General features: G+C 41.3%; 1 protein-coding gene and 1 pseudogene across 1 annotated transcript in view; one reads left to right on the forward strand and one right to left on the reverse strand.

Moving 5' to 3' along the window:
- Positions 1 to 7429: 7429 nt before the first annotated feature.
- Positions 7430 to 11583, forward strand: LOC122668509 (annotated as a pseudogene).
- A 1141-nt stretch (positions 11584 to 12724) lies between these two features.
- LOC122668926 (acyl-CoA-binding domain-containing protein 4-like) overlaps positions 12725 to 17932 on the reverse strand; it is a 54023-nt gene continuing 48815 nt past the window's right edge. Inside the window, exon 21 of the mRNA XM_043865506.1 lies at positions 12725 to 12748. The gene's annotated coding sequence lies outside the window, so the exon portion shown is untranslated. The remainder of the gene's footprint in view (positions 12749 to 17932) is intronic.

Here is a 17932-nt window from a genome sequence, read left to right on the forward strand (position 1 = left end):
TCTGCCGCTTAAAAAGATCCATTTATGGACTCAAGTAATCATTTAGGCAGTGGTACTTCAGATTTCATCACGCCGTTACATCTTTTGGGTTTGAGATGATTGAAGAAGACCATTGTGTGTATGTCAAATGATCCAAGAAGAACTTCCTCATTCTTTCTTTGTATGTAGATGACATACTATTGGCTGGGAATGAGCTTGGGATGATTGTCGCCACTAAAGAGTGGTTGTCCTCCACATTTGAGATGAAGGACATGGGTGAAACCAACTTTGTGTTGGGAGTTAAAATTGTGAGAGATCGATCTAGGAAATTTCTTGGTTTGTCTCAAGAGACTTATATCAAGAAAATCCTTGAACGATTCCACATGCATAACTCAAAGCCTATTGAAACTCCCATGGACAAGGCTTGTGTCATGAGCACTGATCAGTGTCCAAAAACTGATCAAGAGAAGAATCAAATGTCCAACGTACCCTATGCAGCTGCAGTGGGTGGGTAGTCTGATGTACGCAATGATGTGCACGCGTCCAGACATATGCTTTGCAGTTGGCATGGTTAGTCGCTATCAGAGTAACCCTGGTCCAGGTCATTGGCAGGCAGTGAAACGAATCTTTAGGTGCCTACGTGGTACCACTGACTTAGTCCTCAGCTATAGCGGCTCGGATTTAAAGCTGAGAGGCTACAACGACGCAGATTGGGCAAGTGATAAGGACGAGGGTAAATCCACTTTAGGATATGCATTTGTCCTTGGTGGAGGGGTTGTATCTTGGTGTAGCAAGAAGTAGACCTATATTGCCTTGTCTACAATGGAGTCAGAGTACATTGCTTATTCAACATCAGTTCAGGAGGCCATTTGGCTCAGGAGGTTCTTGAGGCGCCTAGGCATTTCGGCGCATTTGGATGAAGCTATAGTTGTACACAGTGACAGTACAGCTGCCTTGGCATATGCTAAAGACCCCAAATATCATGGGAAGGCCAAACATATTGATATCCGTTATCACTACATTCGGGACATGGTTGCACAAGGTGAGGTGGTCCTGAAGCATATCTCTACTAGCAACATAGTGGCTGATCCTCTTACCAAGCCCATTGCTAGGGATGTCTTGTTCACATTAGGAACTTGGGACTCCGTCGCGTTTGAGTTATTGCTATTTGTATGGACACTTTATTTGGACATTAATAAAATAAATTACTTGCTTATTTTTCCTTCATGTTATGCTTTAAGTAATTGATTATGTACACATCCATTCAATAAATATGTCACCAGGCTTGAATCGATCCAATCACACGGGTGATTCACCTTGGCACTTGAGATAACGAGCAAGATGAACCAAATTCACTTTGGCGCTTAGAGATAGCGAGCAAGATGAACAGATAGCTTTTACGCTAAGTGGCGCCTTAGTTAGAGCTGAGATGAGACCTTTATATGGTCGAACACAGAGTTTTCCACATCTCAGTGTAGCCTATTTATAGCCGAGTGTGAGACTTCTGGGAGGGGCCATGGAGGCGATTGGACTAAAAGACTCAGGTCAGATGCTTGACACTGCGACTGGACCTAGACTCATATGGTGTTCTTTTATATCTTATGAGTGACAAACCCACCTTAGTGGGAGAAGCACCATAGCATACATTTCATACTGTATATGCTTCATTTCAACCATTTGTGAGAATGATTGAATGGATCCCTGCTTCGTCACTGTGTGAGCCACATAGATCAAATTGAGTTGATCATATGGATGCCCTCTACCTGAGACCATGTCATGAAGAGGACAACCAATGACGCTACTTTGGCATGCTCCTTAGGACCATGGATGATGCGGTCCAGCGGGACACGATTGGGAAAGCTATTGGGAATAGTCGGATTTGACATGTGGGGCTTAGGGAAAACTATTCAGAATTACACCCCTGTTGTGTGACTCATTACCCGGGTGACTTGTCGTATTTATGTTTCGACTTAGTCATGAGCACATTACATGTTTTGGGTTCAACACTGCTCATCATGAGGGATCGAGAGTGCTGAACTTGGTGTGATTGGATTGTTTGGGGTACCCTAGATAGTTTGTGAGTGATGTGCTATGTTGGTTAGATGGAAGCTTGATATAGCACTCCTACCTTTCTTCTATCTCGTTAGGTCGCACGCTCCATTTCCTGTATGAAGGAATACATGTAGAGGAGAGAGACTTAGATGAGCGACTGAGTATATCCGCCCTGTGTGGGTGAGTGGGAGATGTAACCAAATTGGGTTTGGACCCGAGGCCCGTACCCACGCCCACGTGGGGCAGATGTGGGTCAAAAGGACCCAACTAGGGATAGGGTTTGGAGAAGGGGCCCATAAGGTGGTTCTCCCCTTTTCATATATATAAAGAGAGATTGAGAGAGGCTGCGTTACACAAGTGATAATCGCAGCCCTCTAATCCCTATGTTCTCTCTCACTCTCTTGTCCTGCTCTCTCCTTACTCTGTGTGTGTGTTCCTAGAGGCATCCATCATTGCCTAGGGACTTGGAGGGTGAACTATTGATTGCGGTCGATTACCTATCGAGTGCACCACTGCAAGGGAGACGCTATGCTGTTCGTGCGGCTGTCAACCAAGAGCTATCTCTATCCTCTTCCGCTGCGTCGTGGATATCACGCTACGAAGGTAACGATCCGATATCCCTTCTATATTTATTTAAGAGTATCGACACAGTATTGGGCCCGATACAGGCAATACGATACATATACTTCAAACCATGAGAGCAAGAGATGCCTACCATTAATGACACCATGATTACTTCCCTTATTTTCTACTTCGTCTGCTGATAACCCATATATAGCTTTTCTTCTGTGAAAGCATCCTGTTCCAGCATACCAAGGTCCTTGTAGTCCCAGAATTCCATGAATTAAGTACTAAAAAGAACAAAAATATGAGAGAGCCAGAAAGAGAGAGAGAGAATCTAATTCTTCTACATTTGTTAGTGAGTTATAATAGTTCGTAGGTATTGAAAAAGGAATTAAGTCTTCCATGGTGACTCACTTCCGCTAAAACTACAAACTGATTTCCAAAAGGGTCATCCTTTAGACCTCCATAGAACATCTATGGATACTGAACGAATCCACTTTCAGTTTCTTTCTCAAAACCAAGCAAGAGACACATCGCATGAAGCACAACCTGTGGATTGTTCGTAAACATATCGCAGTCCACATTGAGCATGAATGGAAAATTTGTCATCACTCCTGATACTGTACTCTATTCATAGAAAACACAATTTTAATTTTTAGAGAGATAATTAGTCTGCAACACATTGAAACTCAAGCTTAGTGGTATATTGTTATGTGCCTAATGGGACCCATTCAATTATATGAGTGCCAGATTGGACCAGCTGTTGGACAAGTGTGTGTCCATCAAACCCGATTCGATCCAGTTTAACCCAGTTCACCTTTGTATTGAACATTTATACATTTTAGTTTAATATTGTCACATGCGATATAAACTTTTTGAGCATTATGTGTCCGTAAGTTATACTTAAAATGGTAGTCGCGACTAGGGTTTGGGCTGGGCACCCTTATCATATGGTCGTCGCATTGGGGATGCCTAGACATGTGATGTCAGGGTATGAATGCGAGTGCTCACTTGTTTGATGTGTGCATTGGCGAAGAATCTACTTTGTCGATTCCCTCATGTATTACTGCCAGATGTAGGAAGGGATAGACATGTGTCACCAACACCCTGTACTTGACGGAACCCTCTCACTGCAAAGTGTGATTGCATTCTTTGGTTCATCAATGACTGAGACTCAAGCGAGTCAAAGTCGGTGTTCTGGGAATGCATGAACAGTTTGTGAGTGAAGGAGTTATCCAACACGGTCACCACTACCCGATTGGGGAACACCAAGATAGAGACTGTCTGTGCATGGGCGGATCAGAATATGGATCTAGTGCCGTTTTGGAAATGGTTTTGCAAAAATCTATTTTACATAAAATGATACATTATTTATAATTATTTGAACAAAGTATTTTATCGAGTTTTGCGGGACCTGATCAGGTGCACAGACGCTCGTATATGGACATGTACTATGGATTGGGGTTTGGCAGTACATGTGTACATGCCCTAGATTCTATAATGATGGTGTTGATTAGTGGGGGGGTTGTATATGATAAATAGTTATCATATAGGGAGTTATTTAGAATTTACTAATTTAATTGGTACTTTATTTAATTAATGGATATGGTGTTAATTGTAATTATCCATTAAATATTAAATAATGTAATTAATTAATACTTTCCCTATTAGACTGAACTGCCAGACTGAGAGAGAGAGAGAGAGTATTACTCTCACTGGGATTAATTAATCCATCAGGGTTTTTTAATTAAACCCTAGGCTTATATATAAGGGACCTAAACATAGAAGGGAGAGGAAGCTCTCCACGTTTTTAGTAGACACTCTCTCTCCTGCGTTTTTGGTCTCTCTCTCTCCCTCTTGTGATCTCTCTTCTTCTTCTTGCTTCTCTCATCTGTGTTTGAGAGTTAGGGTTTGAGAAACCCTAGATCTGGGCTGAAGAGTTTGGGAGCATCTGAGATTGGCTTGAAGAACCTTGGTAGCACCATTGGAGGTTCAAATCTGTTTGCTTGGAGCGCTCACTGGAGGAAGAACCATTGTCTATTGGAGGAGCAGCACTTGAGGCTCTCCAGGTTAGCAATTCTTGTTTAATTCCTTCAGTTATTGATTATTAATATTTATGGGATGCGAAAGAAACTCGAATTGATTTATTTCCGCTGCGCATTCGAGTATGAGAGGATCCCTCTTGCCATGTGATGGATTAGAGATGTTGTTTCTCTGTCCCTAGTGTGCTCTATAATTGCATGGGACACATGAGGGAAGGAGAAACCCTAACAGGATTGCACCAGGGTTCCTATAGGCAACCATGGGAAACCCTAAAAATTAAAATGGGGCGCCCATGGGACACCATGGGCTAACCCAGGATGTGCAATACCCTAATTGGATTATAATTGATTTTCCTAGGGAACCATGGTTTTATCCCTGGACCATAGTTTGGCTTACAGTTTGGTATCAGAGCCACGTTTTCCACCCATGAATATTGAATAATTAATGGTTAATATGATTATCATGAGTGGGATGCAAGTTGGCACATGGGTGGTTAGAATATGGTTGTTGTAACAACCTTCCCATGTGCACATGGGTAGTTACATGGTTGTTGGTGTAACAACTTACCTATGTATGATGGATTTGATTATTGATTTATTTATTCCAATTATTGAAGCATGTATCCAAATAGATGATTCTTATTTTTTTTTTAATTTTAATCATGTGTGGGGAAAGGGGGAGTGCACGCTGCCAAGCCTCTGCGCACGCCCCTTCCCCTTTTTCCCTGTCCATTTGCGTATTTTCTTTTTTAATGGGTTGTTGCCTACGGTGCCAGTCGCTTCTGCCTACGGTGCTAGTGGCTACTGCCTACAGTGCCAGTCGCTTTTGCCTACGGTGCCAGTGGCTACTGTCTACGGGAAAAACAAAATTTTTGATTTTAAAGGAAGAAGATGGGCGAAGGGATCCCTCCCTCCACTCACTTGCAATTAAAATATGATTTTAATTTTTGAGCTTGGATACATGTTATCACATGTGATGTGGTGGTTCAATAATTGAAGGAATCCATGTAATTTTTATCGGTTTACTTGCTTTAATGCCCATGCATGAAATTATATTATGATGTGATTATGGGAATGACATTCTAATAAATGGATGGATTGTTTATGTATGTGATACATGGGATTATGGAAAGGAAAGTGTATAGAATTTTTCCTAGGTTTTCAATGTAATTTTAGAGGAGTTAGGACTCCTAGGGCATGTAGATGGTGATCCACATGTGGCGCTCAAAGCTTATGGAGATGCAAGTCACCTACTTTGAAGACGTGATCGGGCGGAGGAGATGATCGAGACGTGGCATCCATGGCATAATAAATGCACCCAAAGTTATTAGTTTTATTTTTATTGGGAGGTTTCTTTAATTGCTTCTGATAAAAATGCCGCCATCCCATAATCACTTTTAATTAATGTTGATTAATTATGTTGTTTAAATCTATCCATGTATGTGAGAGTTGCTTAATCCCTCTTTAATCATAATACATGTATGATATGGAGTAGTCTTAATCGGTAGACATAACCATGGCCTCCTATTGAAGATAAATGTAGAGATTGTGTGATATGCCCCGCATACGCCGACAGAACATTGCCAGGACCACTGTCACATACTTATCTATATTTACCTCTATCTAGATACGTTAGGATATGGATAGTGAGAGGGCACTACGATAGTGGGCCATTTTTCATGATTCCATGATTCTAACTAATGCAATAGGTAAGTACATGACTTGGGTGTATATCAGCCGACAGGATCTGGACATGGCACCCAGGTGGCTAAAAATATTGGAAGCCCATGAGGTGAACAACCTAATCCACACTACCACGGTGTGTATAATGACTCTCGATAGGGTAAGTTATGCATGCAGGGGTTGTAGGTATCTAATTCATCTTTTGGGTTATGAGGGAAACCCAAATAATGAAAGACCATTGATGTGTGTGCTCAATTTATTATTTTCAATGGTTATCAATTAGCATGTGGTTATTCACTTGTGCATGTGTAGATAATTATACAATGACTACCGTTAATTCCAACCTTTTAACACTCATTAGCGAATACAAACTTAATGGTAAAAACTATGTTGATTGGTACCAGAGCATTAAGTTGCTCCTGGCTGCTGAAGGACTCTATACAGTTCTAGATGAACAAGTTCCTCCTCAATCCGACCCGAACGATTTTGACGTAAATGAAGAGATGCAGGAGTTCCTCATAAGGGATTCCAAGGCGTCACTTTATATCTTAGGATCGTTGGAAAAGTCAGTTCTAGACTCGATCAAGGATATACGTACTGCTGGGGGTAAGATGGATAAGCTTGCTGAATTGTTCAACAGGCAGTTGACACATGCCCATTCTGATGTGGTGAGTCAAATCCACAACACCAAGATGTCCCAGGGGACTCCAGTGATGGATCATATAATGAAAATGATCAATCTGTTTAAAAAATTGGAATCCATGGGGACTGATTTCAACCTGCGATACAAGACCGATGTGATCTTGGCGTCACTCACTTTTGCCTATGCACCCTTTAAGATGTCCTACAAGATGTCCGATAAGGAGATGGAGCTCACCGAGCTTGCTAATGCACTGGTAGAGGCTGAAGAGTCCTTGAAAAAGGACAAGGCTGAGGTCAATGCAACTGAGGCAAAGCCTTCTTCAAGTGGGAAGAAGAAGAAAAAGGAAAGTAAGGGTAAGACCCTGAAACCCAAGGGTGGGAAGTCTGGCAATAAAGGCAAAGGCAAGTGCTTCTATTGCAAGAAGGAGGGTCACTGAAAAAGAAACTGTCATGCTTACTTGGCTACTATGAAAGACAAGAAGCTGGATGAAACAGAGACTGCTAAAGAAGGTACATGTGATGTTCACGTTCTTTATGAGTCTAATTTATCTTTTGAACCGACCAATTGTTGGTTGGTGGATAGTGGTTCCACTGTTCACATTTGCAATGATTTGCAGGGGTTTAAGGAGACAAGGAACCAGGAAAGAAATGAGGTGCGTCTTTGGATGGGCACTGGAGCTGAGACCATGGCGATAGCTGTGGGAACTTTTATTTTAAATTTTAGTTCTGCTTGTTTAGTTTTAAAGGATTGCTATTATAAACCCTCTTTCAAGAGGAAGATAATTTCAGTTTCAAAACTTGTTTTGGACGAATATAGTTTTTACTTTAATTCTAAATTAATTATTCTTTTTAATAATTCCTTTGTGGCATCCAGATATATGCAAAGTGGTTTGTATTTTCTAGATTGCCCTATTAGAACGAATGTTGTTACAAATGTTGATTTGAAACGGAAAGCAGCTCCAGTGAACTCAACATATCTATGGCATCTAAGATTAGGTCACATTAATGTGGACCGAATCAGTAGATTGGTAAGGGATGGACCCTTAGAGAGTCTGAGGGTGAAACCATTCCCAATCTGTGAGTCATGCCTTCAGGGTACAATGACCAAGAAACCCTTTAGCAATAAAGGTACTAGAGCCACAGATCTGTTAGAGTTAATACACACTGATGTGTGTGGACCCATAAACATACAAGCGAGATATGGGTATAAGTACTTCATCACATTCACCGATGATTACTCTAGATATGGTTACATATACTTGATGCGTAGGAAATCGGAAGCCTTTGATAAATTCAAAGAATTCCAAGCCGAGGTCGAAAGATAGCTCGATAAACGCGTCAAGTCCTTACGATCAGATCGTGGAGGGGAGTATCTATCAGATGAGTTTAAAGATCATCTCATATCCCAAGGGATAGTTAGTCAGCTAACTAATCCAGGCACACCACAACAAAATGGTGTATCCGAACGATGCAATAGGACCCTATTGGATATGGTCCGGACGATGCTCACTTATAGTGAGCTGCCTCTCTCTTTCTGGGGGTATGCTTTAGAAACGGCAATTTACATCTTGAATAGGGTTCCATCCAAGTCTATAACCAAGACACCCTTTGAGTTGTGGAAAGGGCGTAAGCCCAGTATTCAACACCTTAGGGTATGGGGTTGCATAGCAGATGTGCGAAAGCAACAAACAGACAAGTTGGAATCCAGGACTTCAAGATGCCATTTCATAGGCTACCCCAAAGGCACGCTAGGCTATTATTTCTATGACCCAGTTGGCCAGAAGGTCATTGTAAGTAAACACGTCACATTTCTGGAGGAAGAAATGATGACCCAGAGGTCCGAACCAGTAGTCATTAAAGAGCTATCAAATAGCTCAGAAACGTCACTTCCTGAAGTGAGACCAATTGGCATACCCACTGAAATACCAACACCTGAAGAACCTCGACGCAGTGGGAGGACTATTAGACCATCCACCAGGCTTACTCTTCTAACCGAAGAGAAAACTGTGGAAGAGTTCCACATGGTATCGGTTGAATCGGATGATGATCCGATGACATACTCTGAGGCTCTAAAGGATGTTGATGCCACTAGGTGGCTGGAGGCAATGTGCTCTAAAATCGATTCGATGCATTCCAATAAGGTCTGGACTCTAGTCGATCCACCACTTGACGTCAAACCAATTGGATGTAAATGGATCTTTAAGAGGAAGAAGGGCACAGATGGAAAGGTTGAAAGATTCAAAGCGAGACTGGTGGCAAAGGGCTATACTCAGAAAGAGGGTATAGACTATGAGGAAACCTTTTTACCAGTGGCGATGATGAAATCCATCAGGATTTTATTGGCTATCGCTGCACACTTTGATTATGAAATCTGACAGATGGATGTGCAGACTGCATTTCTGAATGGATTCCTTCAAGAGGAAATCTACATGGAACAACCAGAGGGGTTCTCTTCCTTGGAGGAAGAAAGAAAGGTGTGCGAATTACAGAGGTCCATTTATGGGCTAAAGCAGGCTTCCAAGAGCTGGAACATCAGGTTTGATCAATCAATCAAATCGTTTGGTTTTGATCAAAACATGGATGAACCATGCGTTTACAAGAAGATCAGTGGGAGAGCAGTATGTTTTCTTGTTTTATACATAGATGACATATTATTGATTGGTACCGATGTAGGATTCCTTTCATCGGTAAAACAGTGGTTATCCACAATGTTTTCGATGAAAGACCTTGGTGAAGCTAGCTATATCCTTGGGATCAAACTTATAAGAGATCACCAGAAAAGGATGCTAGGCTTGTCACAGGCTACCTATATAGACAAAGTCCTAGCCAGATTTAGTATAGAGAACTCCAAGAGGGGAAGTGTTCCCTTCAGGCATGGAGTCAGTCTTTCCAGATCTCAATGTCCTCAGTCTCAGACGAACATTGAAGAGATGAAGAGGATTCCCTATGCCTCAGCAGTAGGAAGTCTAATGTACCCCATGTTGCATACGAGGCCAGACATTTGCTATGCAGTAGGTATTATGAGTTGTTACGAGTCTAATGAGTGGAGGTGCCATTGTATAGAGGAGTATAAAATAGAAATCTACAATCGATCCCTATTTTTATGAATACCTTGCATCATGTGATGCGGCTAATAAGGTGTTTGGGTTAGGAAGTTCCTAACATTTCTGGAGTAGTCCTTGATCTTGTCAAAGGCCCCATTCCCCTGTTATGTGACAACAGAGGGGCCATTGCACAAGCTAAAGAGCCTAAGGCTCATCAGAGGAACAAGCACGTGCAGCGGAAGTATCACCTCATCAGAGAGATTATCCAGCAGGGCGACGTGAGTATCTCCAAAGTGGACACAACTGAAAATGTGTCAGATGCCATGACAAAGGGTTTGTCACCAGGAGTGTTTGAGAAACACATGGAGGGCATGGGTTTAAAATGTATGGAGAATTGGCTTTGATGTACAAGTGGGAGATTATTGGACAAGTGTGTGTCCATCAAACCTGATTCGGTCCGATTCAACCCGGTTCACCTTTGTATTGAACATTTATACATTTTAGTTTAATATTATCACATGCGATATAAACTTTTTGAGCATTATGTGTCCGTAAGTTTTACTTAAAATGGTAGTCGCGACTAGGGTTTGGGCTGGGCACCCTTATCATATGGTCGTCGCATTGGGTATGCATAGACATATGATGTCAGGGTACGAATGCGAGTGCTCACTTGTTTGATGTGTGCACGGGCTCTTCAGTTCTGCTCCCACTAACACTAAAGCTTAACAAAAACTTATTAGTGGAAGCTGAGGTTCTCATCTGTGGTGTGGTGGAGCTCCACGTGGGGTCAGTCCAGCAAGCCAATTCTGGGAAGTTTATTGGAGCACTTCAGACATGTGGAAGGATCCAAATTATTGACCCGAATCCGACTTGGACCATGGAGACAATGCCCTTAGCTAGAGTGATGGGTGACATGACTTTACTCCCTAACGGTCAAAGTCTTGATCATCAACGGTGCTGCAAGGGGGATTGCGGGTTGGGAAATGGGTAGAGATCCAGTTTTCTACCCGGTGCTGTACCTACCCAATAACCCGGCCGATTCGTCTCGGTTCCAAGTACTAAACCCATCTTCCATTCCACGTATGTACCATTCCACTGCAATCTTACTACGTGATGGAAGAGTTCTAGTGGGAGGAAGTAATCCTCATCAGTATTACAAATTCACCGGCTTTCTTTATCCGACGGAATTAAGCTTAGAGGCATTCTCACCTCCTTATTTGGATTCGGAATATTTGGGATTACGGCCGATGATAACCGCTCCGGCGTCATATACTAAGCTAAGGTATGGGCAACGATTGGCAATGTGGTTCTCAGTGTCGAATACAACTACTACTAAGGTGAATAGAAAGAAGGTACAGGTGAGCATGGTGTCTCCATCTTTCACTACACACTCCTATTCCATGAACCAGAGGGTGTTGATGCTTAATACCGGGCATGTGTTGCCTGTGTCGAAATTGTCGTATGGCATGGCCGTGTGGGCTCCAAATTCAGCTTTCCTTGCACCTCCTGGGTATTATATTCTATACGTGGTTCATCAAGATATACCTAGCGAGGGGGTTTGGGTTCATATCCAATGATATATACCCAACACGTACCAGGTGCAATTTAATAGCTCCTCTCTCTGTCTCTCTCCTCAGTTCTCAATCCAATATGTTTCTAGTTAGGAATGTCAACTCTGATCTTTTTCTTTTCTAGTTTCGATTTCTGATTTTTTTTTTCTTCTTTTTTTCTATATTTTTTTTTGTTTCTTATTCTGGATGTATATCTTATGTTTATGGCAAACGGTTTCAAGTACGACTATGGATAGATTTATTTTCAGTGTTGGATAAAGATATGGATAAAAAAAATGTTTCGAAAGTACTGCTAGTAAGGATGTCAATGAGGTTTGAAAATTTTGTATTCGATTCGTGTTCCTATCTATTTAGGAGAATTCAAATCTGTTCGAAAACTAATCGACAAATATGCTAATACCTTGGTCTATCCGATCGATTATTATCCAATTCATTTAGCAATTCGATAGTAAATGTCTGAAATATATCTATGTCTGTCTATCCAATTAAGTTAATTACCTTATTGGATTTTGTTTTCTTATTTTTATAATTTGATAAGTTAAAATAATTTGATTCTTTTTGTACATTTTCTATTGGTTTATATATATTGTCTTATGCACTGTGATACATAGAATCATATATCAATTAAAATAAATACAAGATAAAATCAAAAGTACAAAAAATAAAAAAAAATGGTGAAGTTGTCAATGGATAGTCGAAAATTCATACATGATCCACGTCCAAATCCATCTAAAAACTAATAAGATATTATCTGAATCCATCCAAAAACTAATTGGATACGAATATGATAATGTCACTAGCCGACCAAATTCGATCCGTTGACATCCTTAACTGCTACACACATATAAAGAAAAAATAACTTTTATTTCTCTCCACGGCTCAACCACCCTTCCCTTCCCTTCCCCTCTAATAAGATTCACAATGCTTGATTTTCGAGAGCCCTACGTTGCCACTTGACAAATGCCATTTGAACTGAAATTTAATATGCGAGAAGGGGACATTAGAATTATCTCTACACAAAATTTGGGTGACCTTGGGTTTACCCGCCAGATATTTGGGTCACCCCCCTTACTTGCTTAAGTGGATCGTGCAAGAAACAACTTTTCAAAACCTAAGCTATTAGATAGAGAGGACTTAGGATTGAGGGTTTTTTTTTTGGGGGGGGGGGGGTAAACCGTTTTAAGAATCTTTAGGTCTCCCTTTAGTTGCACTCTAGCTACATTCAGAAAATAAACTTAAATAATGTGGCAGTGGAAAAGAAAATAAAAATAGGAAAAAGTTTGGGGACACCTAACAAATGTGGGAATAGAAAGAGATGTTATTAAAACAAACTTAAATATGTAGAGAATCACTATTTAAAAATAGAAAAAAGGGTGGACACACCTAAGGTTGACAATCGGTCCAATTATGAGCTATTGATCTGGTTCTTTCGGTTCCGCCCCTAAGGGGTTAGGATTAGAACCAAACCCATAAGCTAATCAATTCCAAACCTAGGATTCAAAATCATTAACTAATGGGTAGACAGGTTCCAGTATTGGTTCTTAAATATATTTTTTTGGTAAACCATGCTATATCTCAAGATCTAAGAAACAGAACAGCAGAAAATAGAACAGCGAGAACAATACTGCTTATCCGAGTCTTAAATAATATAGTTCATGCTCAAAATCTTGAAGTGTCTCAAAACGAGTTTCAAGAAATATATGATTGAATACCAGCCTATCCCATTGTCGAGATAGCTCAGTATTGAAAGTGGAAGATATAGGTAATTCCTGTTGCTGCAGATGATTTAATGTTCTATTAAGGATTTCTATATTCTTTTCTATATCATAAATATTAGTTTGAATATATTTTATATCTTCCTTTTCTAGGATTATAGCCTGTTCAAGTAATTTAATACGTTTAAATATATGAAGTTTCATAAGAGTAGGAGATTGATTTTCCGAGTTATGTCGCTTTTCTCTTCAAATATCATTTGCAGATCTATTTGCCAATCAATAATATATAACAAAACAGCTACAACATCAGAAGGACGAGAACGAGCATATAAAGTGAACAATCTATCTATATTAATTGAGGTAAAATGAATATCTTCTTTGATTAATTGTAAATCAAACTTCAAATCTTGCACACATAACATGAATAAAAGATTCGAAATAAAGATTTAACTTACATATGGATTTTAAAGTACTGGTATGAATGGGGAGACATACAATAACAAGCCGACCAAAAGCACTCTGGGATGCCGATAGTGAACTGGTCGTTGAACAACATAGAACCGGAAAACTGGTCGTAAACCTCAGAGATAATATCAAAGATCTTCTGAGATTTCATACAAATTTTCAACTCACTAAAGCATACAATTCACAACTTACTACAACATTACTGACTGAAACGCTCAAGGAGAATACAAAGACAAAACACTCTTGCGGAAAGGAAAATTAAAACTTCTTCTATCGATTATCTTGTTCTTCCCAGCCATGTCTTATATAGGCTTGATTTTCGGACTTCAGGGGTCTTCAAATCCGCAGACTTCAAAGCTAGTGAAATCCACCGACGCCTTTTGAGATAAGATCCACCGACGCTTAGGCTACAGATAAGATCCACCGACGCACTGCTTTATTGAAGAGATATTTCAACTTTATTGGTGAAGCAATAATTCTACATCTGACGAGGCATTCCACAGGTCTGAAAGACCCTATTTTCCTCTTTTGTCATATGCAAAATTATGTTGAACGACCTTTCCCCTTAGTGCTGGATGACGTGGAATAAATATGCGGAGATTCTTGTCCTTGTGCAAATTGAAAGGTATCTTCTGTATCATTGGCAAGATCCACTGTTTCTTCAGAGGTAGACATTTTGTCGTCTTCTGGCAAAAAGGCATCAAGGATCTTTTGACGAATCTGCTCAAGGGTCCAATTGGGATTTGCTTTACTAATTGATGCAATGGTGGAGGTAAGGCCGTCAGGTTGCTGAGGGGTAGAACTGGAGCTTTCGCCGAAAGAGGATATATCAGAATATATTCCCTTTTTAAGTGAGATTTTGCTAGGGACGAGTCGAGAGATATTAAATTTATCCCACCATTTGATGAAAACTTGACGATAAAGAGTTGGAATGTAATCCCATGCTTGGTCATCATCAGGGAGTATGGTGTATTTCCACTTCATGATCCATGGTATTTCATATAGGATGAGAAATTGTATATTGATATCACGAGGATCGAGAGAAGAATTATACTTTTTGAATTTAAGAATGGATTCTTTGAGGGGGAAAGGAAAGAAGTCCGAATTCGTCGAACCCCATATATAGAACCAATTTTTGAACCAATTGGGTATGTCACGCCCCTATCCCGATGTAAGATATTTTGCCACATAGGGGTATGACTGGGACAATCACACATCATCCCAACACCTACTAGGATCACAGATACAGTGTCCCGAGCCACAGTCCACCCTGTCATCATCATATGATGACAGAAAGGAACGTACCGAAAGGAATAAATTGTTCCAATTACAGAGTTAGCGGAAGCGAAATTAAATTCAAATATGTGAAATTATAGAGCATCGGTTCTCTAATGATAACACATAGTACAATAACAGTATTCGTAATCATTCAATCTCTCCTAATAAGTAAACATACAGTTTATACATGGTTGTGGAATGAATACAGAAATTAAATAATAATAAACAATCACCCCAAGGGCTCGAATGCTTGGGTGTACATCTACATCCAAGTCACAGTCATCAATTCCACTTGATTCACATCCAACGGTGCTCGTCAAGAGGCTTTCTGCATATAAACTAAAAAGAGGTTGTACAATGGGGTTAGCTACACTAGCTAGTGAGGGAGCAAAGGGGAATGCGCACACATCACACAATCAATATCAAATAGAATGATGCATGCTAATGTTAGATTCATTTTCCACCTAACACACAAATCTATCGGTCAAGTATATGCTACTGTGATAACTCGAAAAACACTGAGGGTCACTTATCCTATCGCCCAGTGAGACCTCAATTATCACGAAGGGACCTGTGCCGGTAGAAGCCATCATGACCACCCAGTGGAAAACCCCGATAGCCATCACTACCCCTGCCCTGGCCTCTCCCACCTCTACAAACCACAGGTGCTCAGACTATCCAACACATAAACCCCTGTTGGCAAGGGTTATAGCATAAGGGAACAAGCATCCTAGCTGCAGATATACTATATGTAGGTCCTATCGTTCCGAGAGGTATTTCGGGTGCATCAACGTCCCATTCCATCTAGTACTTGGGTACCAGCACGGCACGGCACATACAGATCAGGATGACATACAATAGTTTTCATAATTTAAATAAATTGGGGTTCCGACACTGGCACACTCGGCACAATGGTGAGCATACTATCATAGTCACAATAGTTCATAATTGAATAAGATGCAATGCGCACAATGCTTATAAGTATAAGATAGCATGCTTAATATTAACAATTATATAATAATCAAACCCAACAAAGTCACCCAGAACCCACTCACCTAACATAGGTGTCGCCCGATGTGATTGGCATGAATCTCATCAAACATCGGGTGGCATCCGGCATGGTTCACATGAATCTCACTGGTGCACCAACCTAACATACAAAAGAAGGCATTAAAACAAGTATAAAGGGGTCCCATGCTAGGCCCTCAAGGTTAAAATCAAGTTTCAACCAAGACAGTACAAGCAGACTCACTGGCGGTCTCAACAGAGGTGAATCCGCCCCTGACTCCGTTTAGGCCAAAAGATAAGGTCAGATCGAGCGGACCCATGAGCAAAACTTTTTACTTGAGTCTGGTGGTTGATCCATTCGACACTTGAGACAATCATAAAAGGGAGCGGATCCACGGGAGGATGTGCTTCTTGGGTCTGCCCCTGAATCTGTTCGATTTTCTGAGACAGACCCGAGAGTAACAGGTCTCGGGCGGAGGCAAATAGAGTGAATCCGTGCCTTCATCCGCTCAGGCCAACACACAGGGTTTATACTGGAGGGATTGATGGGCGGTACCACGATAGATGGATCCGATCGTTCGTCCATCGACAGTCTCTTCCGAGATTCCAAGGAGTTTCAACTCAAGCTTGGAGCTTGGAGCTCCTTAGCATCTCAGGAACAGGCGAGGGGTGTCTAAGCATTCCTAGGGTCACTAGAACCTAGGCTTGAGCTCATGCATCCAAGATCCTACAAGGTTGGGTCTTAATTTGGTCCAAAGAGATGGGTTTTTCTCCTACAATGGCTGCAATAGCAGCACCAAAGGGTTCAAAACAGACCTAGGTCAGCTCCATTAGAGCTCCAACTAGGGATTGAGCTCCACCTTGAGTCCCAATGGAACTCTAGGTCAGTCCAAGCTCAAGGATTCTACCAAAATCACAGGGGAAATGGGGAGAACCCTCTCATTCCTCTTCCACTCCTACTTCTTCCCTCTTCCTTCCTCCTCCTTCTTCTTCTCTTGTCTCTTCTCCTCCACGGTTTTGGGGAGGGGGAGAGATAAGTGAATGGGAGGGATTCTTTTAGTTTTAAGGGGGTAGAAGGGTCCTTAGGGTGTGTTTGGTTAGGGGTCATAGAATGTAATTTAGTCCTTAGGCTTTAAATGGGTCTTGGGCTAGGTCTTAGGCCATGTTTGGTCCAAGTCATAGGCCTTTAGGTCCATTTAGGTAGTTAGGGTCTGTTTGGGTAGGGTCCAAGCCTCATTGGACTTACTAGCCCTTAGGTCTTGTTTGGTTTGGGTTAGGGTGTACAAAACTCATTATCCACTTGAGTTTGGCCTTGTGGGCCCCACTTCAGGGTCCAAACAACCAATCCATGACAAGAGTAGGGGTTCACAGGGTCCAAGGTTCAATTAGGGGGTCTGGGACATGGGGTGTGGGTCCCACAGAAAAATAACCCAAAAATGCTGATGACAGCACGGGCAGATTATCGATCGGATTCACCAGCAGTGGATCCGATCGTGACTCCGGTGTTGCTGTCATGGCCCAAACTTCAAGAAAAGTGGCGGGGCTTTAGCCCACACCTCCAAAACTTTGAGGGGGTTCTTATTATACTATTTTCAGTTTAAGGTCATCAAGGTTGACTATGGTCATAAGGCATTACCCATTGGGTAAAGGTCTAAACTGCCCCGGGTATAAGGGAATATCTGGGGTACGGGTGTAACAGGGTATATGAGATATAAAGTTTTGCAAGCGGAACTGGATATACCAAGAATGTGTTCCGTATATATTTTGGTATGTGAGTACCTATTCCCATGCTTTGATATAATCAAAGTAGGTATATGTTGTATAGGATATTGCAGAAGGATCTAGAAATTACATTTCGGTGGATATATCGGTCCCCCAGTCATTAAAAG

This window comes from Telopea speciosissima, chromosome 7, assembly GCF_018873765.1.
Source record: "Telopea speciosissima isolate NSW1024214 ecotype Mountain lineage chromosome 7, Tspe_v1, whole genome shotgun sequence".
Taxonomy (NCBI): domain Eukaryota; kingdom Viridiplantae; phylum Streptophyta; class Magnoliopsida; order Proteales; family Proteaceae; genus Telopea; species Telopea speciosissima.